Genomic DNA, 26,515 nt, shown 5'->3' on the forward strand with positions numbered 1-26,515 from the left:
ATTTGATATGTCAAGACTGTTGCTGCTGCTAAGTCGCTTCAGTCGTGTCCGACTCTGTGCGACCCCATAGACGGCAGCCCACCAGGATCCCCTGTCCCTGGGATTCTCCAGGCAAGAACACTGGAGTGGGTTGCCATTTCCTTCTCCAATGCATGAAAGTGAAAAGTGAAAGTGAAGTCGCTCAGTCATGTCCGACTCATAGCAACCCCATGGACTGCAGCCTACCAGGCTCCTCCATCCATGGATTTTCCAGGCAAGAGTTCTGGAGTAGGGTGCCATCACCTTCACCGTATGTCAAGACTAATCACATGTTAATGCAGATAAAAGGGCACACGTAAGACTTTCATAAATTTTAATCAGCAAAAGATGTAATAGGACAATGAATGTATTGGTCCTCATGTATTGGAGGAAGGGACTGCTGAGAAAGAAAACCTGTTCAGCATCCCAAGAGAGCTGTGCATTCTCAGAAGTCATGACAGTGTTTCCTTTAAGGCAAGACTTACTCCATGGCAGCTTATTTTCTTGCATTTTTCCATAATTAGGAAAAATAGTAAAATATACATTAAAAGAAAAATACTGACCCAGCAGAATCTACTTTATGAAATATAAAACATCTGAGGGTTTTTTTTTAATTAATATTTCTCCTTGATAGCCTAATATATTTTCTCTAAAGTCTTGGCTCAGCCTACATTATTGTTACTGATAGCTACTCAGATTAAACAACAACTCAAGGTTATTGTCTGTGTGTCAGTTCTCAAGAGCATAATATACCAAAAAACACTTGGTATTTCCCCACCTAAGCCAGCATGTTTTGTATGTCAATCTAAAAATAAAAGATACTGAAGTAACATGTATGTAAATTTATCTACCCACAGTAGATCCTCAGTGGTTGACTCTGAATCCAGATCTATAAATATAAGTGTCCTTTCCGGAATCCTTTGTAATCTCCAAGCATCAAGAATCTCCTGTGTACTTGGTGCAACCCTCGGTTTTGCCTCATTGGGTCGCTGGTCCTCTATTATTGTAACGCTGCCCCAGAAAGAATCTAATGCTGTATCCTAACTCCTTTTCACCAGCTCTGTCAGAATTCAGATTAGAGAAGTCATTACAAAATGTTACTGCTCTTGTCCTCTACCTTAGCCTTTATCAAGTTTACAGCTGAAAAGAAGAAATGTAACTGTTATCCATGCAAGTTAGGAAACAAGTTCAAGGGATTATCATCTATTAAGAATAACATAAAAACTTACATACATTTTAGAATTATTTCGTGCTGCAAAATACATGACATAAGCAATTATGAAAACAAACTTTCAGTGTAAACATTTTTATGTGGATATGTGTATGTATAAAGAGTCATCATAAGTACCCTCCTCTTTTTATGGAAATTCCCAAAATAAAACATTCATGCAAGCACTACTGAGATGAATGAATAAATATCTGGAGTCTGGAATTTTATTACCAACTGACATATCAGTCAGGTTCGTACATCTATTTGCCTTTAGAATAGTTAAGAGATCTGCTAAACATTTCAAACAATATGACCAAGACAGAAAATGAAATTATATTTGATCATGGTTAGTACCTCTATAAGGAGAAGGCAATGGCACCCCACTCCAGGACTTTTGCCTGGAAAATCCCATGGATGGAGGAGCCTGGTAGGCTGCAGTCCATGGGGTTGCTAGGAGTCTGACACGACTGAGCGACTTCACTTTCACTTTTCACTTTCATGCATTGGAGAAGGAAATGGCAACCCACTCCAGTTTTCTTCCCTAGAGAATCCCAGGGACAGGGGAGCCTGGTGGGCTGCTGTCTATGGGGTCACACAGAGTCGGACACGACTGAAGCGACTTAGCAGCAGCAGCAGCAGCAGTACCTTTATAACATACTAATAGGTTTGTTATAGTATTAACAATGTGACCCTGAAAAGACAAAAAAGGAAAACAGATGAAGTGCTGGATCCTCTCTGGATTTTACAAGTCTTTACTGTTTCATTATCATTTAAAAAATCTCTTTGTTCATTTGATACATCTTTTGTAATCACAAGTAAACGATGTCAGCATTTAATCAACTGGTGACATAAAGACGTACTATGCTGCCTTGGGTTGCTTTGCAGCAACTCTTGGGCTTCCCACTTATATAGGTCAGTGCCAACACCATGTTATGGGACTGTTACACAGCCCAAGGAACTGAACAGAGTCCAAGCTTTATGCTCTTCAATTGCTTCACTAGAACAATTGAAACCATTTTGGAATCAGAAGAATTTCATCCATGTGATAATAATGACTACAAATTACTGACCTCCTAATAGATGCTAATAGATCCTAATAGGAAATGTGCTCTTACATATATATTTTCCATGTAATCTACACAACATCCCCATGAAGGTTTTACATAATAGGCCTAGAGATTCAGCGAGTTGCCCAATACGACACAGCTATTAAAAGAGTCAGGGCTTACCAGGTGGTGCCGTGGTAAAGAATCCAAATGCCAGTGCAGGAGATGCAGGTTCAATCCTTGGGTCAGAATGATCCCCTGGAGTGGGAAATGGCAACTCACTGCAGTATTCCTGCCTGGAGAATCCCATGGACAGAGGAGCCTGGCGGGCTACAGTCCATGGGGTCACAAAGAGTCAGACGTGACTGAGTATGCACACAGTAACAACAGTGATTGAGAGAGTCAGGATTTTAAACTACCAAGCACGCTGTTCCTACTTCCTAAGATACATTTTCCTTTCTATTTCCACTGCATTTTCTGTACACTTTAAAAACAACAAAAGTGTTCATTTTTATTATATATATATATATATTTTTTAAATGAAAAATTACAAAAAGAAACATCTGCCTCCTACTTGAGTCCCCAGCTGCCAAACCTCCTCTTCAGCGATGTTCTATGCTTCTACAAGTAATTATGTAGGTACACACTCCCCTCTCCAATTTTTCTGATATAAATGGTAACTCACATTATGCCAGTGAGTTTTAAAAAGCATTCTCCTTGGAAACTAAGATGTTTACTTTTGAACATTTTTATTTTTAAAAATTTAGTGGATAGTCTTTACACATGGCTAGAAACTGAAACAATCCAGAGTGAAAAGCAAGTCTCTTCCTCCAGTCCTTGAAATTCTTCAATTTCTCCTGCCAGACTGAACCACTGTTACCAGTTTCCTTTGGAACCTTCCATATATCTTCTTTTCAAATAAAAACATGTATTTGTATCCCTTCCTCCAGTATATTTTGTTTATTTACATAAGCAACAGCAAACTGAACACATTGTTCTGCACCTGACTTCTTTCACTCAACCATAATATCTTGAAGATCATTCTATGTTAGTTTGTATAATTCTATCTTAATCACTTTCAACATCAGACAGAATTCTGTTACATGTGTAGACCATAATTTATTTCACCAGTTCTCTATGCATGGACATTTACATTATTTCTTGTCTCCTGCTAGTGTGAAGAATTCTTTGATGACTATCCTCTTCTGTGTACATATGTGAGAAAGGTTTTATGCAGGATAAATTCTCAGAAGTAGAATTGTTGAGTCATAGGGCATATGCATTTATTTCAATGGTCGTTGCCAAATTACAGAGGTTGTACAGTTTACATTTCCTCATTAACATGTTTGAAAGTACACTTTTTCATCCAAACCTCACCAACACAGAACTTTATCAAACTTCTGTCAAGATGGAGTTTCATTCCTTTATTAGCTGTTTAGGTAGAGTTTCTGATTTTATGGATTAAATCTACTGTTTCACTGTGTACCAGACTCAGGAATACATTCATGAGACAAAATTCATTCACTCTGGACAACAAAAGCAAGGTGACCTTTGATCAGCTACTTTATTTAGTACCTACTCTAGGCCAGGCAATGGGAATACAGGGATAAATGAGCCCTGGTTCCACTCAGGGACTATAACTGTCCCCACGTTTTGGTGAAAATGGCTTCAAGCACGTTTCAATTGCTACTTGGAGAATGGATCCCATATGCTCATTTAGTCACTCAGTCGTGCATGACTCTTTGTACCCCATGGATTGTAACCCGCTAGGCTCCTCTGTCCATGGGATTCTCCAGGCAAGAATACTGGAGTGGATAGACATTCCCTTCTCCAGAGGATCTTCCTGACCCATCGATCAAACCCGGGTCTCCTGCGTTGCAGGCAGATTCTTTACCAAAAAGGCTTAGACTTCCACCAAAGCTTTAGAAGATGCCGGGCAGCAGGGGGTTGTGGTGGTGTACAACCCTCCCACTTGATGCCTTTTATCTTCACTCTGTCATATGAATAAGACAGTTACAAACAAAATAGAAAGCATTTGGTATACCTAATAGGTGGTACTCACATTTTAATTGCAGTATGCTCTGTATCTCTAGCCTAGGAACAAGCTATAGGGTTTATGTTCTTGGAGAGTGGGGAGAAAGGGTTTTTTTTTTTTTTTTTTCGTCCTTTTTTGGGTGGCAAGAAAAGGATATCAAAGTTTGGTTTTGTTTTTTTTAACATATGAGAAACAGAAGAAACTAATTGTGAAAACATCAGTATTTGAAGCAGATTCTAACAACTGCCATCTTCCAGCTCTCCCTAAACTGACTACAGGAAAGCCTTTATTTTGTGGGAAATTATTTTCATACGTTCCGTTGATAGTTTATATAGAATCACACTACACCACACTACTCTAAGATTACTCACTTTGGTTACCAACTGTTAGATTCTGATAATGTCAGTTCAGTTCAGTTCAGTGGCTCAGTCGTGTCTGACTCTGTGACCCCGTGAACCACAGCACACTGGGCCGCCCTGTCCATCACCAACTCCCGAAGTTCACCCAAACTCATGTCTATTGAATCGGTGATGCCATCTGATCATCTCATCCTCTGTCGTCCCCTTCTCCTCCTGCCCTCAATCTTTCCCAACATCAGGATCTTTTCCAATGACCCTGGGTCTTTTCAGCTCTTTGCATCAGATGGCCAAAATATTGGAGTTTCAGCTTCAACATCAGTCCATCCGATGAACACGCAAAACTGATCTCCTTTAGCATGGACTGGTTGGATCTCCTTGCAGTCCAAGGGACTCTCAAGAGTTTTCTCCAACACCACAGTTCAAAAACATCAATTCTTCGGTGCTTGCTTTCTTATACTCCAAATCTCACATCCATACATGACCACTGGAAAAACCATCGCCTTGACTAGATGGACCTTTGTTGACAAAATAATGTCTCTGCTTTTCAATATGCTATCTAGGTTGATCATAACTTTCCTTCCAAAGAGTAAGCATCTTTTAACTTCATGGCTGCAATCACCATCTGCGGTGATTTTGGAGTTCTCCCCACTGCCCCGGCCCAAATAAAGTCATCCACTGTTTCCACTGTTTCCACTCTTTCCCCATCTATTTGCCATGAAGTGATGGGACTGGATGCCATGATCTTAGTTTGTGAATGTTGAGCTTTATGCCAACTTTTTTCACTCTCCTCTTTCACTTTCATCAAGAGGCTCTTTAGTTCTTCTTCATTTTCTGCCATAAGGGTGGTGTCATCTGCATATCTGAGGTTATTGATATTTCTCCCCTCAATCTTGATTCCAGCTTATGCTTCCTCCAGCCCAGCATTTCTCATGATGTACTCTGCTGCTGCTGCTGCTGCTGCTAAGTCGCTTCAGTTGTGTCCGACTCTATGCGACCCCACAGACGGCAGCCCACCAGGCTCCCCCATCCCTGGGATTCGCCAGGCAAGAACACTGGAGTGGGTTGCCATTTCCTTCTCCAATACATGAAAGTGAAAAATGAAAGTGATGTCTCTCACTCGTGTCCAACTCTTAGCGACCCCATGGACTGCAGCGCACCAGGCTCCTCCATCCATGAGATTTTCCAGGCAAGAGTACTGGAGTAGGGTGCCATTGCCTTCTCCAGATGTACTCTGCATATAAGTTAAATAAGCAGGGTGACAATACACATCCTTGACGTACTTCTTTTCCTATTTGGAACCAGTCTGTTGTTCCATGTCCAGTTCTAACTGTTGCTTCCTGACCGGCACACAGGTTTCTAAACAGGCAGGTCAGGTGGTCTGGTATTCCCATCTCGTTCAGAATTTTCCACAGTTTATTGTGATCCACACAGTCAAAGGCTTTGGCCTAGTCAATAAAGCAGAAATAGATGTTTTTCTGGAACTCTCTTGCTTTTTCAATGATCCAGCGAATGTTGGCTATTTGATCTCTGGTTCCTCTGCCTTTTCTAAAACCAGCTTGAGCATCTGGAAGTTCACGGTTCACATATTGCTGAAGCCTGGCTTGGAGAATTTTGAGCATTACTTTACCAATGTGTGAGATGAGTGCAATTGTGTGGTAGTTTGAGCATTCTTTGGCATTGCCTTTCTCTGGGATTGGAATGAAAACTGACCTTTTCCAGTCCTGTGGCCACTGCTGAGTTTTCCAAATTTGCTGGCATATTGAGTGCAGCACTTTCACAGCATCAGTGAACTCCAGGAGTTGGTGATGGACAGGGAGGCCTGGCGTGCTGGGATTCATGGGGTCGCAAAGAGTCGGACACGACTGAGCGACTGATCTGATCTGAAAAAATGATTGTTTAAAATAAGGGTCAGTAAACTATGACCAGTGGATCACCCACATAGTCTTGTAAATAAAGTTTTATTGGAACATTCCATGCTATTATTTTTTAACTGAATGGACTAAGTTCCTTGGTTGGGTTAATACGTATAGACTGCCTGAGATAATAAAACATTCACCATCACATTAGGTTAACGCTAAATGAAGGTCTTCTTAGTCCTGACAGGAGAAAAGGGTTGAGTGTTAACCTCATTATGAACTGTTTTCCATGCTTTTTTGTTTCCATATTTTCTAAGGACATTTTCATGCTATAACTGCAGATTGAGTAGTAGCAAAAGAGATTTTATAGCCCATAACCCCAAAATATTTATTACTTGACATTTTACAAAAAAGCCTTCAAATTTCACTGTAAGGATAGTGCATCATTAAGCAATTGCCTATTGATTGACATTTCAATCATTTCTAATGTTCTGCTGTTATAAATATTCATATAGATTAAATGATAGTTTGATCTCGTATTACAGGTATTTTGGACGTCTGTGTCTTTGCACACTTGTGAATATTGACTGATATACACAAATTTAAAACTTTTTTGCATTGATATTAATACGTCAGTCATTTCTTTTATAATTTTTGTGTTTAGTATCATGCATAGAAAAGTGGATAGCTACTGGGAACTAGGGGTTTTTTGTTGTTGTTTTGCTTGTTTTTCAGCAAATCTAACCTGCTGTTGAATTCTCCAATATGTACTTGGATGGCCCTGCTCATTCTTTTTCCATTTATACCAGGAAAATGGCTCAAAACGAGAGCAGGAAGGGGAGAGCAGCTGCCCATGACACAGCCACTCTGATTGTGCTCTGACTGATGGCTGGGTTAATCTTCCCAGGCTCTGGCTGAACTCTATCTCCAGGCTAAATCCAAATTCTGACTGGCGCACTGCCTCGGGTCCCACCTTCCCATGACTCTGCCCACGCCTCTAGCTAGCCAGGCACAGCTGAACTCACAGAGTGCCAACGTCTCTGGGCTTCCTGAACGCTATACTTTTTCACGCTTTCCAAACTAGGCTCTCACCCTGGGCTGCAACTTTTTAATGTTTGGCCTGCCTTGTCTGTTGTGTGGTCACCAGTTCAGACAGGCTAACAGAACCAATGCCAAATGAAATTCCCCTTCAAATAGTTCTCAGTGTATGGAACTTGGAATAATGTGTATTTGTTACTCAAGAAAAAATCCATTATTAAGAAAAATCCAATTAGCCCCCTGAAGTTAATGCCTCACAGGTACTTTCAAATATCAAAATTATATCACAGTATACGTCTAATTGGAGAAGGAAATGGCAACCCACTCCAGTATTCTTGCCTGGTGGGCTGCCGTCTATGGGATTGCACAGAGTCGGACACGACTGAAGCGACTTAGCAGCAGCATACGTCTAATACCATCCACAAAGAGATCTGCAGAGGGCAAGAGAGAGGGGAGGATGTGTCTATATTAATAAAGTTAACTTTTGAAACTAGCTATTTTTTAATGAAAATAAACTGATTCAGAAGACCTAGAGGATGCCATTACAGCATAATTTACAGAACAGTGTGGAAGTTTCAATAAACTTTAAAAAATACTCTTTCATGAAGTTTATGAGAATTCATTGCCACAGGTTGTTTTCTTGATCTCCTAAGAATTCATTTTCTCACAAATTGTACAGAATATCTTGTAAAAAGTAAACACATGGAATAGTATTTCTAAAATGCAGTAATTGTTTTCTTTTATCTTCTCTCCTCTTTGTCATTTAGAACTCTTTCTTTGACTCTTTCAAAGAATTTCCAGTTTTCTTTGTAGACTGACAAAAATAACTTCAAATCACCCTGGAATCTATGTATAAACATAGGGTCATTGCATTTCTTTTTGAGAGAATTTGGCTATGACTGCTATTAAATTTTAAAGATGAGGAATGGCAAATGATAACCTCTCATGATTTTGCCATCTAACTCTAGCCCTTGTTTTCCTGCCTTTTGAGACATTGGGATGTCAGAGTCTGGATTTTCCCTAAATCGCGTCTTTAGATGGTAATTAGTTTTCTATTACTGCTGTAACATTGCATCACAAAATTGATGGTTTAAAAACAACACAGACTTGTTCTCCTATACTGCTAAAGGTCAAAAGTCCAAAACTGAATTTTACGAGTAATAAATCAAGGTATTCACAGCGCCATGTTTCTTCTGGAGCCTCAAGGGAAGAACCCATGCTTTGTCCTTCTCAGCTTCAGAGGTTGCCTGCAACCCTTGGCTCATGGTCCCACATCATTCTGATTTCTGCTTCTGTCAATACATCTCTTTCTCTGACTCTGAAACTCCTACCTCTGTTTTATAAGGACTCTTGTGATTATGTTGTGCTCTCCTAGATAATCTAAAATAATCTCCCAGAATCAAGATCCTAACCTTAATCGCATCTGCAAAGTCCCTTCTGCCATGGAAAGGTCCAGAGATTAGAATGCAGACCTCTCTGGGGGGACCACATTTTGTCCTAATCCAGGCACATGCACATGCATGCTAAGTCACTTCAGTCACGTCCAACTCTTTGCAGCCCTATGGACGACCCCAACAGGCTTCTCTGTCCAGACAAGATACTGGAGTGGGGTGCCATCCCCTCCTCCAGGGAACCTTCCCGATCCAGGGATCAAACCCATGTCTCTTACATCTCCTACATTGGCAGGAGGGTTCTCTATCACTGAGCCACCTGCAAAGCCCAATGCAGTCACATACTTGAATCTATTTTACAATTTTGCCTGGATAACTCACTAATGGGAAAACACCATTAATATTTTGGGGGTTTAAAACTAGTATAAAGGCAATAGCTATGTCCATGAAAAGAGGCAGAAAAGGATATTAGGGCAAATACAGTTCTGTAATGATCTATTTCTGTAATTACACAACCACATATTCTCTCTGCCAGATGCCCTCTTTCATACTTCAATTCCATCCATTCTCATATCTGTCTGACCTTTAATTAAAACTAAGATCTACTTTTGGGTATTAGGAACTCCCCATTCTAGGATCAACAAGCTCCCCTACATCCTTGAACACGATTTATCTTAAATATAGTTCATGACTCAGTATGATTAGAGTTTGGTTTTCCACCAATACCACTGTCATCTCTAATGTAGGCCACATCCCATTGTGTTTCCTCATTGCTCACAGGGTAAGGAGGCATTGCTATATTTTATTTCATTGTTACTTCCTACTTTTTCTCCACCACTGCTCTCAGTACCATATTTGTTTTGGAAGGAAGCCCAAGCCATTCACTTATACATCCCTTCCCCCACCTTCTCTAATTATCTATGGAAATTCAGAATACACTCCACTTTCCTTGATCATTTCAGGATTTTAGTCTTTCTCTCTACCCTATCTACCACCATCAACCTCAAAAGCTGCATACAAACTTCCCAACATTCTAACCTCACAATTCTTCTGAGGACCAATATAATTCCTTAATCTTGCCTTCTCCCCTTGCCAGCTGGGTGCAGTAATGCTCACTCATTGATCCTGCCCTGACCTTCCATGGTCAAAGGCTTTGAGAAGCTTTGTATCATCATTTGGAAAGCTCAAAAGCAATGCTCAAAATTCTCCAAGCCAGGCTTCAACAATACATGAACTGTGAACTTCCAGATATTCAAGCTGGTTTTAGAAAAGGCAGAGGAACCAGAGATCAAATTGCCAACATCCGCTGGATCATTGGAAAAGTAAGAGTTCCAGAAAAACATCTATTTCTGCTTTATTGACTATGCCAAAGCCTTTGACTGTGTGGATCACAACAAACTGGAAAATTCTGAAAGAGATGGGAATACCAGACCACTTGACCTGCCTCCTGAGAAATTTGTATGCAGATCAAGAGGCAACAGTTAGAACTGGACATGGAACAACAGGCTGGTTCCAAATAGGAAAAGGAGTATGTCAAGGCTGTATATTATCACCCTGCTTATTTAACTTATATGCATAGTACATCATGAGAAACACTAGGCTGGAAGAAGCACAAGCTGGAATCAAGATTGCCAGGAGAAATATCAACAACCTCAGATATGCAGATACCACCATTACGGCAGAAAATTAAGAACTAAAGAGCCTCTTGATGAAAGTGAAAGAGGAGAGTGAAAAAGTTGGCTTAAAGCTCAACATTCAGAAAACTAAGATCATGGCATCCGCTCCCATCGCTTCATGGGAAATAGATGGGGAAACAGTGGAAACAGTGGCTGACTTTACTTTTTTGGGCTCCAAAATCACTGCAGATGGTGATTGCAGCCATGAAATTAAAAGACATTTACTCTTTGGAAGGAAAGTTATGACCAACCTAGAGAGCATATTAAAAAGCTGAGACATTACTTTATCTGTCTAGTCAAGGCAATGGTTTTTCCAGTAGTTGTGTATGTTGGACTATAAAGAAAGCTGAGCCCAGAAGAATTTATGCTTTTGAACTGTGGTGTTGGAGAAGACTCTTGAGAGTCCCTTGGACTGCAAGGAGATCCACTCAGTCCATCCTAAAGATCAGTCCTGGGTGTTCATTGGCAGGACTGATGTTGAAGCTGAAACTCCAATACTTTGGCCACCTGATTCGAAGAGCTGACTCATTTGAAAAGACCCTGATGCTGGGAAAGATTGAGGGAAGGAGGAGAAGGGGATGACAGAGGATGAGACGGTTGGATGGCATCACCGACTCAATGGACAAGAGTTTGGGTAAACTCCGGCAGCTGGTGATGGACAGGGAGGCCTGGCCTGCTGTAGTCCATGGTGTCGCAAAGAGTCGGACACAACTGAGCGACTGAACTGAACTGAACTGAACTGAAAGTAAATAGACCTTCCTGCGGTTGAACTCTAACCTTTTTTCTCAGTTCTAGAAACTGAGGTTTGACTTGATGTCAAGAAGTTACAAAGTGACAAAAATGGTTTTCATCTTGCTCCCTTGTGTTTAAGACCTGTGACAGTCTTCTGTCCCCACAAGCCTCCAGGGGTCCTGACCTTGTTCCTCCCCCAGCTCGGGGCTGGGGTTTTATCTGTAACAAGTTTTTCTGGCACTTAAAACCTGCCATTCTGTGTCATCTTAAATCGGAACATTACTTCTGTCTAGAATCCAGTAGCCACATCCATGCTAAGGCTAACCATTAGCTTGGACCCTGAATTTTAAAGGTTCATGTATCTCCTGCCCACTATGTTCTGCCTGTCTAGCTAGATGTTCTCCCAGTGCCAACAGCTGGATCTTTATCCCTGATATCTGCTCACGCAAGGAGACTGGTCCAGCTTCAATTCAATCTACCCTACCAAGTTTCAGTAAACTTTTCTGTGACAAGCTATGAAATGAGATATGATAACAGCCCCCAAGCTTTCTGCCACTCTCTTACTGTTACCAAATGGGATTTTCCTTCTTCCTTTGTTCTCTAGTCACTTACCCCACAGGCTTTTTTCTTGCATTATTTCCTTCCCTCGTGGCTCCAGGACATTCCAAACATTTTAGATTCTCTCTTATCTTGGTTTCTCTGCCATCTTCTCTTGGCCAATATTTCAAATTTGGTAGTTCCTGAGGTCATCATTAGGACATCTGCAAAACTTCCAGTTCTCTTAGGTCTAGGTAACTGGTAGAGTCTTACTTCTCTACCCTCTCTGCTCTGGCCAACAAAATGTCTTTATGAAAAGTCTCATTTCCAGGAAGAAGCTTTAAGAGATAATGCTTCCTCAACCTAAATGTCAACTGATAAATGAATAGATAAAGAAGATGTGTACATATATAATGGAATACTGCTGCTGCTGCTGCTAAGTCGCTTCAGTCGTGTCCGACTCTTCATGACCCCATGGATTGCAGCCTACCAGGCTCCTCCGTCCATGGGATTTTCTAGGCAAGAGTACTGGAGTGGGTTGCCATTGCCATTGCTGAATACTACTCAGCCATAAAAAAGAACAAAATATTGTCATTTCAGCAACATGGATGGACATAGAGATTGTCATACTAAGTGAAGTAAGTCAGACAGAGACAGACAAATATCACATGATATCACATATGTGGGGTCTAAAAAATGATACAAATTAATGTATTTATAAAACAAACCCACAGACTTAGAGAATGAACTTATGGTTACTAGCAGGAAGGCTGGTGATAGGGATAGATTGGGAATTTGGGATGGACTTGTACACATTACTGTATTTAAAACAGATAACCAAAAAGGACCTACGGTATAGCACAGGGAACTCTGTTCAATGTTATCTGGCAGCCTGGATGGGAGAGGAGTTTGGGGGGAAATGGATACATGTGTATGTATAGCTGAGTCCCTTTGCTGTCCACCTGAAACTATCACAACATTGTTAATCAGCTATACTGCAATATAAAATAAAAAGGTAAAAAATTTTTTAAATAAAATAATATAACCAAAAAGGACCTATTGTATAGCACACAGAACTGTTCAATATTATGTATTAACCTAAGTGCTGCAGTTCATAGGGTCGCAAAGAGTCAGACACAACTGAACGACTGAACTGAACTGACCTGAACTGAAGTGGGAAAAGAATTTGCAAAAGAAAAAATACATGTATGTGTATAACAGAATCACTTTGCTGTAAACCTGAAACTAACACATTGTTAATCAATTGTACTCCAATATACAATAAAAAATTTTTGTAAAGAGATAATGCTTTCTTTGCCATATTTTCTTTCCTTTTGCCTCCATGACCAACAATACACTCTGAGTGAGAAGAGTAGCCCCAGCCAACTTACAATGGACATGGAGCAATAGAAGAAATAGATCTTTGTTGCTTGAAGCATTTGAGATTAGGGAGTTGTTTTTGTACAGATACTAATCTACCATCTATTTTCTCCACTCATATTCCAGTCTGTAGTGGACCAGGTATTTTACCTAACCAGTATGCCTTTGAAAACCACCCCTTTCCCACTTTGGGTTTATGTAATTCATGGCTTCAGGGGTGAGTGTATGACTCAGACCCAGGCAATCAAACTATCCCATCCCTTTGGCCCCAGCGATTAGTCCAGTGCTGGTCACACTACCCAAGTTAGACACTGTAGTTTATATCAGGGTTTGGCTGGAAAATTGGGAGGGAATTTTTTTTTGTATGGACTTGCTTAAGCAGGTAGACTGTATTCTTGGGGCTGTCAGTGGATACTTAGGAAAGTGGAGGCAAACAATGTAGAAAAAGTTTTCATTGCTATTCTTTTTTTTTTTTTTGGTGGTGCTGTATGGCATGAGGGGATCTTAGTTCCTTGACCAGGATCAAACCCATGCCCCATGCATTGGCAGCAGGGAGTATTAACCACTGGACCTCCAGGAAAGTCCAAAGAGTAAAATATAGTTTTGATGACATTGTTTGAGGCATTGGATTTAGCCATGCCATAAATCCTTATACTCTTCAGACTTTCCTGTGATGTAAGCCAATAAATTTCCTTTATTCTTTATTTTGAATTGAGATTTCTGTCACTTGCAACTGAAAAAAAAATGCTGATTAAAACAGCTGCAAAGCATTAATGGAAACATCAGGAAACCACACAATTTTCCCTTATACTGTCACCCTAGAGAATATCAACTGAATTCTCAGTGGGATCAGCACTCCTCTTGCTCATCTTTATTTACTTCCTATTGTATTCCTCATGGCACCTTTTCCCAGACATTCTCTACTTTAAATTCCTTTCCTGTTCCCTAAGATGAGCTAGCCTTTAACTTCTCTGAAATCAAATTCATCTGTCTTGAACATCCTCTACTTATACCCTATTCCTATGCAGTTTCATCTATCCATCTCTTTCCAAACTTAACCATATCACTTGTTCCTTTCCTGGTGGTTTGTGTCCTGGTTTTCCTCTAATATCTCCAACCACTCCTGTGTCTCCATTTCCTTCCACTGCAACCAGGGAACAGCTATTCACAGCATCTACCTGTCCTTTCTTACAGTGTGCAGATTCCTGATTATCTCTTCCTTTGGCTTTATCTGTCACCCACAGGCAAATGGCTCTCAAATCCAGTTTTGGCCTGCTAGGCTTTTGCATTCACATGCCCCAGTTGGAAAAACACCTCATACTCACCATGTCCAAAAGTGAAATTATTCTGCTCTTTCAAAATTCAAGTTCCGAGTTATTCTGAGAAATCTCAGTTTCTCTCCTCTGTATCTTCAGGTCCAATTAGTTACTATGTCATATCAATATCACCCTACAGTACTTCTCCAAACTATACCCTCCTTACTACCAACATAGATACTAATTTGGGCTTTTATTACCTATTTTGCAGACTCATGCAATCATTGCTTCAGTATCCATAGAAACTGGGTTTCTGATCAAATTCCAGAAGGCCAAAAACAAAATTAAATAAAAAGATACAAACTGAAATAACTTTTTGTTTTCTACCTCTTGTCCAGGCACATACATCAGCTCAGAACTCTCAGATGAATGTCTGCTAGACTCCTGTTATTTGTCTTCACAAGTTATATCTCAGTACTTCATATCTGCAATGATATCCTCAGGACATATGCTCAGGGGCCAATGCTGCAAAATTCTTTCAGAGTCCTCATGGCCCCACAGAAAAGTTTCAAACAAGCTACTGCAAAAGATTTTCCAGAACTCAGGCAGTATCATTTTTTTTGTTAGAGAATGTTTTCCAAGTCTTGTCCCAGACTCTTTAACTTTCTTATTATACTACTATCCTGAAAATGTTTTGGTAACAGAGCCCAACAATAAACCATAATATAAAATTCTCATCTGTAGATGTATAAACCTGTAAGAATTTCTCTAACAGTAATCATCTACCCAGCTTCCCACAGGCAAATGACTCTCAAATCTATTCACTCCAGTCTTGGCCTTCATTTTTAGCTCATTCTCTTCAGAAAATGGTTCCAGTTCCTTTCTTGAAGGACAACATAGATCACTCTTTAAAAAATTCAGTCATCCCTACCAACTACAGAATCCAACCCAAAGTCCTTTGCCTGGTGTCTCAGTCCATTTGGGCTGCTATAACAAAATACTATCAGATGAGTAGCTTAATACAGTTGACCCTTGAGCAAGGCAGGAATTAGGGGCACCTACCCTCTGTGCATTCAAAAATCAAGGTATCATTTATAGGTAGTCCTCCTTACACAAGATGCATCCGTATATGTGGTTCTGCACCTGGAATTCAACCAACTGGGAATTGTGTACTATTGCAGTATTTACTATTGAAAAAAACACACATGTAAGTGGACCCATGCAGTTTAAACCCTTATTGTTCAAGGGTCAACTGTAAACAACAGAAATGTATTTCTCATAGTTCTGGAGGCAGAGAAATTCAAGATCAAGGTGTCAGCTTCTCTCCTTGGCTGGACGACCACTTTCTATCTCTGCCTTCACATGGTCCTTCCTCTGTGTGTATCCATGTCTTTGTCCCAATTTTCTCTTCTTATAAGGACATCAATCATATTGGATTAGGACCAATGAGTCTTAAAGACCTCATTTAACTTAATTACCTCCTTAATGAGCACTTGTCAGTAATCTTGTCTTTGAAAAGTAGATTTGACTTAGACATGCAGAAATAGGGGATGCTGTAAGGTTGCAATATTATGAACAAAGTCCCAAAACCTGGCAAGGAAACCCCACGGAGTAATCAGTGGCCAGTTTGGAAACCTGGCTAGAGAAGCAGGTGTGGGAGATGAGGATGGATAGGTGGTGTCACGAGCTGAACTGGGTCCCCCAAATTTTATATGTTGAAGTCCTAATCCCCAGGATCTCAGAATGTACCTGTATTTGGAGATATATTCTTTAATGAGGTAATTAAGGCAAAAAGCACAGATGTACCTGGTGGTCTACGGTCCATGAGGTCGCAAAGAGTTGGACACAACTGAAGCGACTTAGCATGCAAGCACACAAGGTAAAACGAGGTCTTTAAGGTACACCCTAACCCTAACCCTAACCCTATCTTTTATAAAGTCTCTGCAAACACTGAATTAGCTACTATTCTGAACCATTTCTCCTAAAGGAAATACAGGATTAGGTTCCTGCGAGCCTCTGATTACAACAATTTCATCAACCAATGAACATATATTTGTTTTATGTGTGTTCAGTTTGTGTCTGCACATGCTCACGTGCTAAGTCACTTCAGTCATGTCCAACTCTCTGCAACCCTACAAATTGTAGCCCATCAGGCTCCTCTGTCCATGGGATTCTCCAAGCAAGAATACTGGAGTGGGCTGCCCCTCCTGCAGGAAACTTTCCAACCCAGGGATCGAACCTGCGTCTCTCATGCCTCCTGCATTGGAGACATGTACCACTAGTACCACCTGGAAAGCTCCCTGTTCTGTTTAAAGATGTCTTATTTAATATACATTGTTGATTCATTAACACTGAACTACCAACCAGCCACACCATAACTCATGCCTGAATAAAGCTTATCTAACACTGTATTTTTTCTGTAAGGCACCTCACAGCCTTTTTGTACCAAGAATACCAGACAGCACTTCAGCACTATGCTTGGAAGTCATTTTAAATAGCAAAATCACAAGAAAAAGCACACACACACAAAAAAAAACACGGCACTAAATAGACCATAAAAAGATAACTTGTTTACAGTCTGAACTGAGCTGAGAACACACATGTTGAGCAACTCAAATTTTTCATTGCACTGCACATGCTTGTGAATGACTACACAAGTGCCTCAAGTATTGATCTTGGAGTCAGAGATAAATTCTAGCAAGTAGATGAATTAGAAAATATGAAATCTTGGACTTCCCTGGTGGTCCAGTGGTTAAGAATTCTCCTGCCAGTGCAGGGGACAAAGGTTTGATCCCTAGTCCAAGAAGATTCCACATGCCACAGGGCAGCTAAGCCCATGTGCCAGAACTACTGAAGCCTGCATGCCTTAGAGCCCATTCTTGCAGCAAGAGAAGCCCGCACACTGCAACTAGAGAGTAACCTTTGCTTGCTGCAACTAGAGAAAGCCCACAAGCAGTTATGAAGACCCAGCACAGCCAAAAATAAATGAATAAAAAAAATAAATGTGAACTCTGTAAGTAACAAGGATCAACTGTACTATTAATCCCATTTTATAGATAAGGAAACTAAGACTTGCAGCAGTTAAGATCTTTCACAAGGTCACTGTTTGTGAAGTTAGCATAGCCAGGATTCAAATTTTACTTTGTAGAAGATTTTTTTTTCACCAGTACTGAGTCAGGATAGGATAAACAGAGTTGAGGAAATCAGTCAAGCACACTAATACAGAGGCTGCAAATAGCGAATAGCCTTTGCAAAAACTTGCCAATTACACGAAGCATGCTTTCTGGGAATGACACCAAAATATTAGTGAAGAGCAGTTTCACACTTTAAACAAAGAGGATTGTTCTTAGAAGTACAGTAGTAATAGATTTATCTGATGGCACTAGAGCCCAAGTGACAAAAATCCACAGCCTTTGTTTCTGCAGAGTTTATGTTGTTATCTTCTCAATACAATTCTGTTTGAGGAAAAAAATAAGTACATTCACACCCAAGCATTACATAGTATACAACAGCATAATCAGGGACATATTATAATAGGGCAATTCAAGGAATTAGTGGTCAAGTCTGTAAAGGGGCCTTCATGCACCAAAAAGCATAGTGTATAAGCCATTAAAAAAAAAAAAAAGCATTTATTCATCCAGAAAACCACTAAGCTGCCACTGTGATATCAGGTCCTCAACATTAGGGTGAATATAAAATAGTTCCTGCCATGGCCGTAATCACAGAAGAGTTCCTGAGGCAGGTGTAACTGTGTGTGCCTGCATGTGTTCTGTGGTGTTTTTACTCTGTTTCTCTCCCTCCCATACCAGGGATCCAAGACATGTCTCCTGCATTGGCGGGCAGATTCTTTACCACCGACCCACCTGTAAGAGAGCCCTTTCTTGCACGTTATCTTCCCAGAGCTGCTACCCAGACATCACCACAAGTTCCTGATTTTCTTCCTGTCCCTCTGACCTCCCTTTGGGAAATACACCTCCTCTTTCCAGCCTCTAAATTAGATAGTCCTGAGAGTCAGTCCACAAATTTTTCTTCTATCTCTTCTCACTCCCTAAGTGATCTTATCCAATCTCAGGAGTTTTTTAATTGATTGTTTTTTCTGGCCGTGCCACTCAGCACGTGAGATCTCAGTTCCCTGACCAAGGACTGAAACTGCACCTCCTGCAATGGAAGCGCAGAGTCTTAACCCCCGGACTACCAGGGAAGTGCCAGTCTCAGGGTTCCAAATGCAGTCAAGGACTCAATTGGAAACAGATGGCTCACTGAAATTACAGTAATTCAAGTAGGGCTCACTACAGGGACTATTTGTAAAGGCATAAGGACAGCAATGGGGCTTCCCTGGTGGCTCAGATGATAAAGAATCTGCCTCTAATGCAGGAGACCCAGGTTCGATCCCTGGGTCGGGAAGATCCCCTGGAGGAGGAAATGGCAACCCACTCCAGTATTCTTGCCTGGAGAATCCCATGGACAGAGGAGCCTGGCAGGCTACCGTCTGTGGGAGCAAAAAAGAGTCAGATGTGACTGAACAACTAACACTTCACTTCACTTCACGGACAGCAGTACTCTGAGGCCAGCAGGGGGAGGGAGGGGCTGCTTCTACCCCAGGACTAGAGGGTTAAAAGGAGGGGGCAGTGACCGCGTCTGGAGAGACAGCTGTGTGGAGGCCTGCCTGACAGGAGCTGTAAATTTTCATGAAGGGGCTCAGGCAGCTAAAGGGAACTGAAGGGAGGGAGCTGGGGAATAAGTCACCCCACCTTGCTCTCCTTTCTTCTGATGTGCTGCCGGCGGCTGAATTCAGCTGGACACCAGAAGGTTGGAGTCCACTGACTTAATCACTATGGATTAGTCTGTACGGAGGCAGGGAGCAGGGTGGAGTGGTGTGGGGAAAGAATCTGGAAGGCCTGCAAAGATGTCCAGCATGCTCTCCTCTGTGGAAGAGTCACATATTTGATTAGTACCAACCTTAACTTTTTGAGTTGAATCACAGTGGTCCATTGGCCCCCTGAATTTTCACTTGAGGGTCCCATGCCCAGGCCTGGTCCTACCTATTCTGTTCCTTCCCTACTCCTTCCCTACTCCCCTCCCAGTTTTACCACCATTCACTTGATAGCTTAGGCCCAAACCTAGCTTTCATCCCTGAATCATTGATTTCTCTTACACCCAATCCATAAGCAAGTATGTCAGCTCCACTTTTTGTGTGCGTGACAGAGACATCAGTGGTTTAATGGATAGAATTCAGCTCCACTTTCAACTAATGTCCAGGGAGTTCCCTAACAGTCCAGTGGTTAGGACTTGGTGCTCTCACTGCTAAGGGCCCAGCAGTTCCTGGTTGGGGAACTAAGATCCCACATCCCACAAGACACATGATGTGGCCAAAACACAACAACAAACAATCTGGATACTCCTCATCACCTGCACAGCATCCAACCTCGTCCATACCCACATATATCTAGCTTGTATGAATGCAACAGACGGCTACCTGGCTTCCCCACCTGTTCTGGCTCCCACTACAGTTGATTCCACTTTGGGCTCTGCTAGGTCCACATAGCGGAGAAGGCAATGGCACCCCACTCCAGTATTCTTGCCTGGAAAATCCCATGGATGGAGGAGCCTGGTAGGCTGCAGTCCATGGGGTCACGAAGAGTCGGACACGACTGAGCAACTTCCCTTTCACTTTTCACATTCATGCATTGGAGAAGGAAATGGCAACCCACTCCAGTGTTCTTGCCTGGAGAATCCCAGGGATGGGGGAGCCTGGTGGGCTGCCGTCTATGGGGTCACACAGAGTCGGACAGGACTGAAGCGACTTAGTAGTAGTAGTGGTAGGTCCACATAGTGAGGATTTCCCTGGTGGCTCAGAGGGAGGTCCACATAGTAGCTAGAGTGATTTTTCTCTAGTTACTCTCTAACTCCTTACCCCGATTAAATTTTCTCCCCAGGAACTATCGCCACATAAATGCCTGCATATGTCTATTCAATTATTTATTTATTGTCATTTTCTCCATTAAAATGTATGTTTTATGAAGGCAAGGATCTTCTTGTCATCCCCTCAGTTGAAATGATTATTTCTTTTTTTAAAAAAATTTATTTATTTGTTTATTGTTGGCTAGGGCACACAGGCTTCAGTAGTTATGGCATGTGGGCTGAGTAGTTGTAGTTCCTGGATTCTAGAGCACAAGCTCAATAATTGTGGCAGATGGGCTTAGCTGCTTCGAGGCATGTGGGATCCTCCCAGGCCAAGGATTAAAACAGTGTCTTCTGCATTGGTAGGCAGATTTCTTACCACTAAGCCACAAGGGAAGCCCTGAACTATCTCTTGAGTGAAAAAAAAAAGAAGAAGAAGAAGAATACCTCTGCAAAAGACATTACTAAGAGAATGAGAAGACAAGCCACAGACAGGAAGAACATGTTTGCAAAAGATGTATTTGATAAAGGACTATTATCCAAAACAGGCAAAGAACCTTTAAAATTCAGCAATTAAAAGACAACTTGATTAAAAAATGGGCCAACATCCCGCCACCTCACTAAAGAAGATACACAGATACTCTTCCTGTTTTCCATCACAGTTCAGAATCAGAGTGAAAAGGAGAGCCCCATGTGGGGACTTCCCATCTATAAGCTCTGCCTCAACATCTCTGGCAGGGAGAGCAGACACGAACTGACCTGGGCAGCCTCAGGGCAGGAGCAGCCCACGGGCCAGACCTCCGTGTTCTCCAAAGCTAGATACGCCATCAGGTCCTTTGGTATCAGCAGAAATGAAAAGACTGCCATCCATTGTGTGGCCAAGGCAGAAGAAATTCTGGAAAGAGGTCTAAAGGCACAGAAGTGTAAGTTAAGAAAAAAAGAATTGCTCAGATGCTGGAAATGGCTTTGGGATCCAGGAACACATCGATCTGGCAATCAAATGTGATACAAGCACCGGCGCCTATGGTCTGGGCTTATGTGTGGTGTTGGGTTGGCCGGGTTTCAGCATCACAGAAGGGCAGAACAGGCCGCACTGGGGACAAACACAGACTTAGAACATAGGCCACGCGCTGTTTTCAGCAGAAGTATGATGGGATCATCATTCCTGGCAAATAAATTCCTGATTCTTTCTGAAAGGCCAAGAAAGTACACCTGAAACTAATATAATATGTCAGATATATATTAACGAAAAAATTTAATTATGAAGAAGCCAACAGGACTTCCCTGGTGGTACGCTAAATAGGAATGTGCCTGCCAATGCAGGGGACACAGATTTGAATCCTGGACTGGGAGGATTCCATGTGCCACGAGTACTGAAGCCCATTCACCTAGAGCCTGTGCTCTGCAATGGGGGAAGCCACCGCAATAAGTCCATGCACCACAGTGAAGAGTGGTCCCTGCTCACAGAAGCCGGAGAGCACCTGCTCACAGTAATCAAGACCCAGCACAAAAAAAAAAAAAAAAACAAAGCCAACAAAAATTTTTCAGTAAAAAAGAAAAAAAGATATGCAGATGCAAGATAAGAATAGGAAAAGATGGATGTTCAACACTATAGATCATTCAGTTCAGTTCAGTTCAGTTTAGTCACTCAGTCATGTCCGACTCTTTGCTACCTCATGAATTGCAGCATGCCAGGCTTCCCTGTCCATCACCAACTCCCGGAGTTCACTCAGACTCACGTCCATTGAGTCGGTGATGCCATCCAGCCATCTTATCCTCCGTCGTCCCCTTCTCCTCCTGCCCCCAATCCCTTCCAGCATCAGAGTCTTTTCCAATGAGTCAACTCTTCGCATGAGGTGGCCAAAGTACTGGAGTTTCAGCTTTAGCATCATTCCTTCCAAAGAAATCCCAGGGCTCATCTCCTTCAGAATGGACTGGTTGGACCTCCTTGCAGTCCAAGGGACTCTCAAGAGTCTTCTCCAACACCACAGTTCAAAAGCATCAGTTCTTCGGCACTCAGCTTTCTTCACAGTCCAACTCTCACATCCATACATGACCACTGGAAAAACCATAGCCTTGACTAGATGGACCTTTGTTGGCAAAGTAATGTCTCTGCTAGGAAATTGCAAATTAAATTTAAAATTGCAAATTAAAATCACTACACATGCACTAGAATGGACAAAATCCAAAACACTGACAATATCAAATACTAGCAGGATGTGGAGCAACAGGCACTTTCTTTCATTACTGGTGGGAATGCAAAATGGTACAGCCAACTTTGGGAGATGGTTTGACAGTTTCTTATAAAATTAAACATAGTCTTAGCATATGATCCACCAGTTGTGGCTCCTTAGTGTTTACCCAGATGAGTTGAAACTTATGTCCACACAATACTTGCACACAGGTGTTTTCTGCAGCTTTATTTATAATTGCCAAAACTTGGAAGCAACAAAGATGTCCTTCATTAGGTAAATGGTTAAATATAGCATGGCACATCTAGACAATGGAATATTCTTCAGCACTTAAAAACAATGAGCTACAAGCCATGAAAAGATGTGGAAGAACCTTAAATACACATCACTGAGTGAAAGAATCCAATCTACAATGGTAATATCCTATATGATTTCAACTGTATTACATTTTGGAAATGTCTAAATTATGGAGATAATGAAAGGATCAGTGGTTGCCAAGGAAGAGGGGAGAGGAAAAGATGAACAGGCAGAACATGGAGGATTTTGGTTCTGTATTATACTCTAATGTTTGATACACACTGTCACACATTTGTCATGGAATACAAAATACCAAGAGTGAGCCCTAATGTAAGCTATGGACTTTGGGTGATGAGTAGGCTCATTGATGATAACAAATTTACCCCTCTAATTCACAGTGTTGATAGTGGGGGAGACTATGCACGTGTGGGGACAGGAGGTATATGGGAACTCTCTGTACTTTCTGCTCAATTTTGCTATGAAACAAAAAACTACTCTAAAAACAAAGCTTATTTTAAAAATATTATGTGTAGAGAGCCTGGAGCAAATGGACCATAAATCTATAAAACCTGTGCTACTTAATTCTGAAATTAATCAAAACCCTGAAAAATCTTACTTTGGTTCTCTTATAAGATTGCAGTACAGGACTTCCCTGGTTCAGGGGTTAAGACACTATGTTTCCTCTGCAAGGGGCATGGGTTCCATCCCTGGTTCAAGGCGGCACAGTGTGGAAATAAAAGTAAGGAAGAGGCTGGAAAGATAATGCCTCTGCAGCTCTAAGCACAAAAACCATAGGGAAAATCTCCAGTTAGTCTAGCTTGGGTTACAAGACTCCTTCATGACTCAGGGAGAGTAGGCTACAAAGAAAGACTGAGCCAGAGTCACTTGCCAGGGACATCTGCAGCCAGAGGGCAGCAGAAGGGCCATCTCCAAGGCTGAAACCCTGATACATCCATATATATTGTTGTATATATAACTGCTGCTAGAATCCCCCGAGTACTTCTCTGCTGTGGATTACTCTGACCCTTTGCCAGGTTCCCGGACCTCCGCTCACCATTCAACTTCTAAATGAGTAGCTCCACAACCCAGCTTGGCTGCACAACACTTTGATCAATCGGCAGCACTGTAACAATTGTTCAATCTTTGACCAGGGCCAGCTTCACAAGTGTGTAACCTGGGCAGTTGAAAAGGCCCTGCATTTAGAAGGGCCCTGTATTTAGTTTAATGCTTGGCTGTCACTATGTTGACATTCTTAATTAATTTTGAACATGGGCCTTGCATTTTCATTTTGCACTGAGTCTAAAAAATTACACAGCCTGTTCTGATCTTGCCTTTCATCACTAGAGCAGAGGTTTTGTGATTACATGGTAGCAGTCAGGGGAAAGCTACAAAAGAAGAAAAGTAAATGCTGGCTATGCAAGTATTATGTGTCACTGAACATGTACACTTGCAATCTGAAGGACGGATGAAGTCCTTAGGACAGTTCAGGAGGAAAGGCTCTTAGAGGTAATAAGACCTAATACAAGGCTCTTTTTTAAAATTATTTTTGTTTGTTTATTTTATTGGAGTTTAATTGCCTTACAATGTCATGTTAGTTTCTACCATACAGCAAAGTGAATCAGTCACATGGATACATATATCCCTTATTCCTTGGATTTCCTTCCCATTTAGGTCAAGTATGTAAGTGTGCTTAGTCATGTCTGACTCTTTGCGACCCCATGGACTATAGCCCACCAGGCTCCTTTGTCCATGGATTTCTCCAGGCAAGCATACTGGAGTGGGTTACCGTTTCCTCCTCCAGGGGATCTTCCCCACCCAGGAATCGAACCTACATCTACCGCAGCTCCTGCATTAGCAGGCAGAGTCTTTACCACTGGGGAAGCCCTCATTTAGGCTAAAGCCCTAATTCAGAAATTAGAAGAGAGGTTGCCTCTGGAGGGTGGCTGGGGGTTGGAACTAAATGAGAAGAGTCACATGGGCACTGTGATTACAATACTGCTGTATATCTTGATGGGACTTTGTATGCACTGTTCAAACCTCTGGCAAATGTACATTTAAGATTTGTACATGTCACTGTAAATGTTGTATCAAAAGAAAACCTATAGGAACTTCCCTGGTTTTCCAGTGGTTAAAACTCCTGGCTAGAACTACATTCATGTCTGTAATTTCGATGCTGGAAATGCATCAAAAATTAGATGGATTACAGTATATATAAGGGGATGGATGAATGTACAGGTGGATAGACATACAGACAGACAGACAGGTATGTACTAGGCCAGTAAATTTAAATGGTAATGGAGGACTCTGGGTGATGAGTACACAGGTGTTCACTGTAAAATTCTTTCAAATTCTGATGCTCTGAACTTTTTCATAATGAAAGTTGGGGGGGGGGGGGGACTCTTAAAAGAAAAAAGCAGCTTCTGTTCGTTTTTAAGATTTACCAGTGACAAACACTTTAATGGGCTTGGCAGTTATCGTGAGTCAGAACACCTAAGCTAATAGCTGAACTGTATTTTGCTTAAATTAAAAACTCAAAGATGCTCTTCTCAGATCTCTAAGTCCTTAAAAAGTTTATGAAGAATGTTTGTAAAATGAGAGATTGCTTGTGCTCATCTCAAAGCCATTTAGTGCCTGCAAGGGACTGAGGCCTCAGGATGATCTATAATGCATGGAGTGTATGCTCTCAGCGGTGTTTTTCCTCTTTTCTTGACGTCAGTTGCCATTTGTAAGGGTTGCCAAGGTAATGACCAGATACATCTAAAGACATGGCCACAGAAAGGACAGCATATTTATTTTTTCTCTTTTAGCATCCAATATATTTAAAATTCATAACACAGTTTGATGAAATTCGACTTCACAGAGAACCAAACTTCACTGTACAGAAAAGGACTCCCCTAATCCCTCCCACCCCTGCCCAGCCCTGTGTTTGCAGCTCTGCTTTTAATGACTGGAATTATTTGAAAACTGCATACAGGCTTTTACATATGCCGTATATTTTTTCCTGGGGAAAAAAATCATTTTTGGTAAAGTCAACAGAAAGACTTAGTTTACCTCAAAGGCAGGCATGGGAAAAATTGAGATCTGTTTCAAAAAGGAAGTTTTCAGGTTCCTTGGAAAGTATGTGATTTTTAAAACTTAAGAAATGGGACTTCCCTGGTGGTCCAGTGGCTAAGACTCTGAGCTCCCAATGCAGAGGGGCCTGGGTTCAATCCCTGGTCAGGAAACTAGATCCCACATGCTGTGACTAAGACCTGGCACAGTCAAATAAATAAATATTAAAAAAAAAAAAAAACTTAAGAAACGATACTTGGGTTTATCAATCAGTATGATTAATTGACATGTTTCTAATGGGACAGATTTGTCATGTCACACTAATTCTAAGTTTTCCATCAATAAAAAGCATATAAGTGTTACAACTTTCCACGTTGACAAGTATATTTTTATTTTGTGGCAGCAATAAATAAACCACTGTGGGTTGAGAAGGAACTCATTTCAGCTCAGTTGAACTTCATTATGTTTTGAAATGAAGTCACCCTAATATTAGAAAATTACATGCTGGCATGAACTTCAATATTCTATTTCTGTTAATGG

General features: G+C 41.3%; 1 pseudogene; it reads left to right on the plus strand.

The window, feature by feature from the left end:
• Positions 1–1,537: 1,537 nt before the first annotated feature.
• On the plus strand, positions 1,538–21,611 carry LOC102285327 (large ribosomal subunit protein uL5-like; annotated as a pseudogene).
• Positions 21,612–26,515: the final 4,904 nt, after the last annotated feature.

This window comes from Bos mutus, chromosome 1 (genome assembly GCF_027580195.1).
Source record: "Bos mutus isolate GX-2022 chromosome 1, NWIPB_WYAK_1.1, whole genome shotgun sequence".
Classification (NCBI taxonomy): domain Eukaryota; kingdom Metazoa; phylum Chordata; class Mammalia; order Artiodactyla; family Bovidae; genus Bos; species Bos mutus.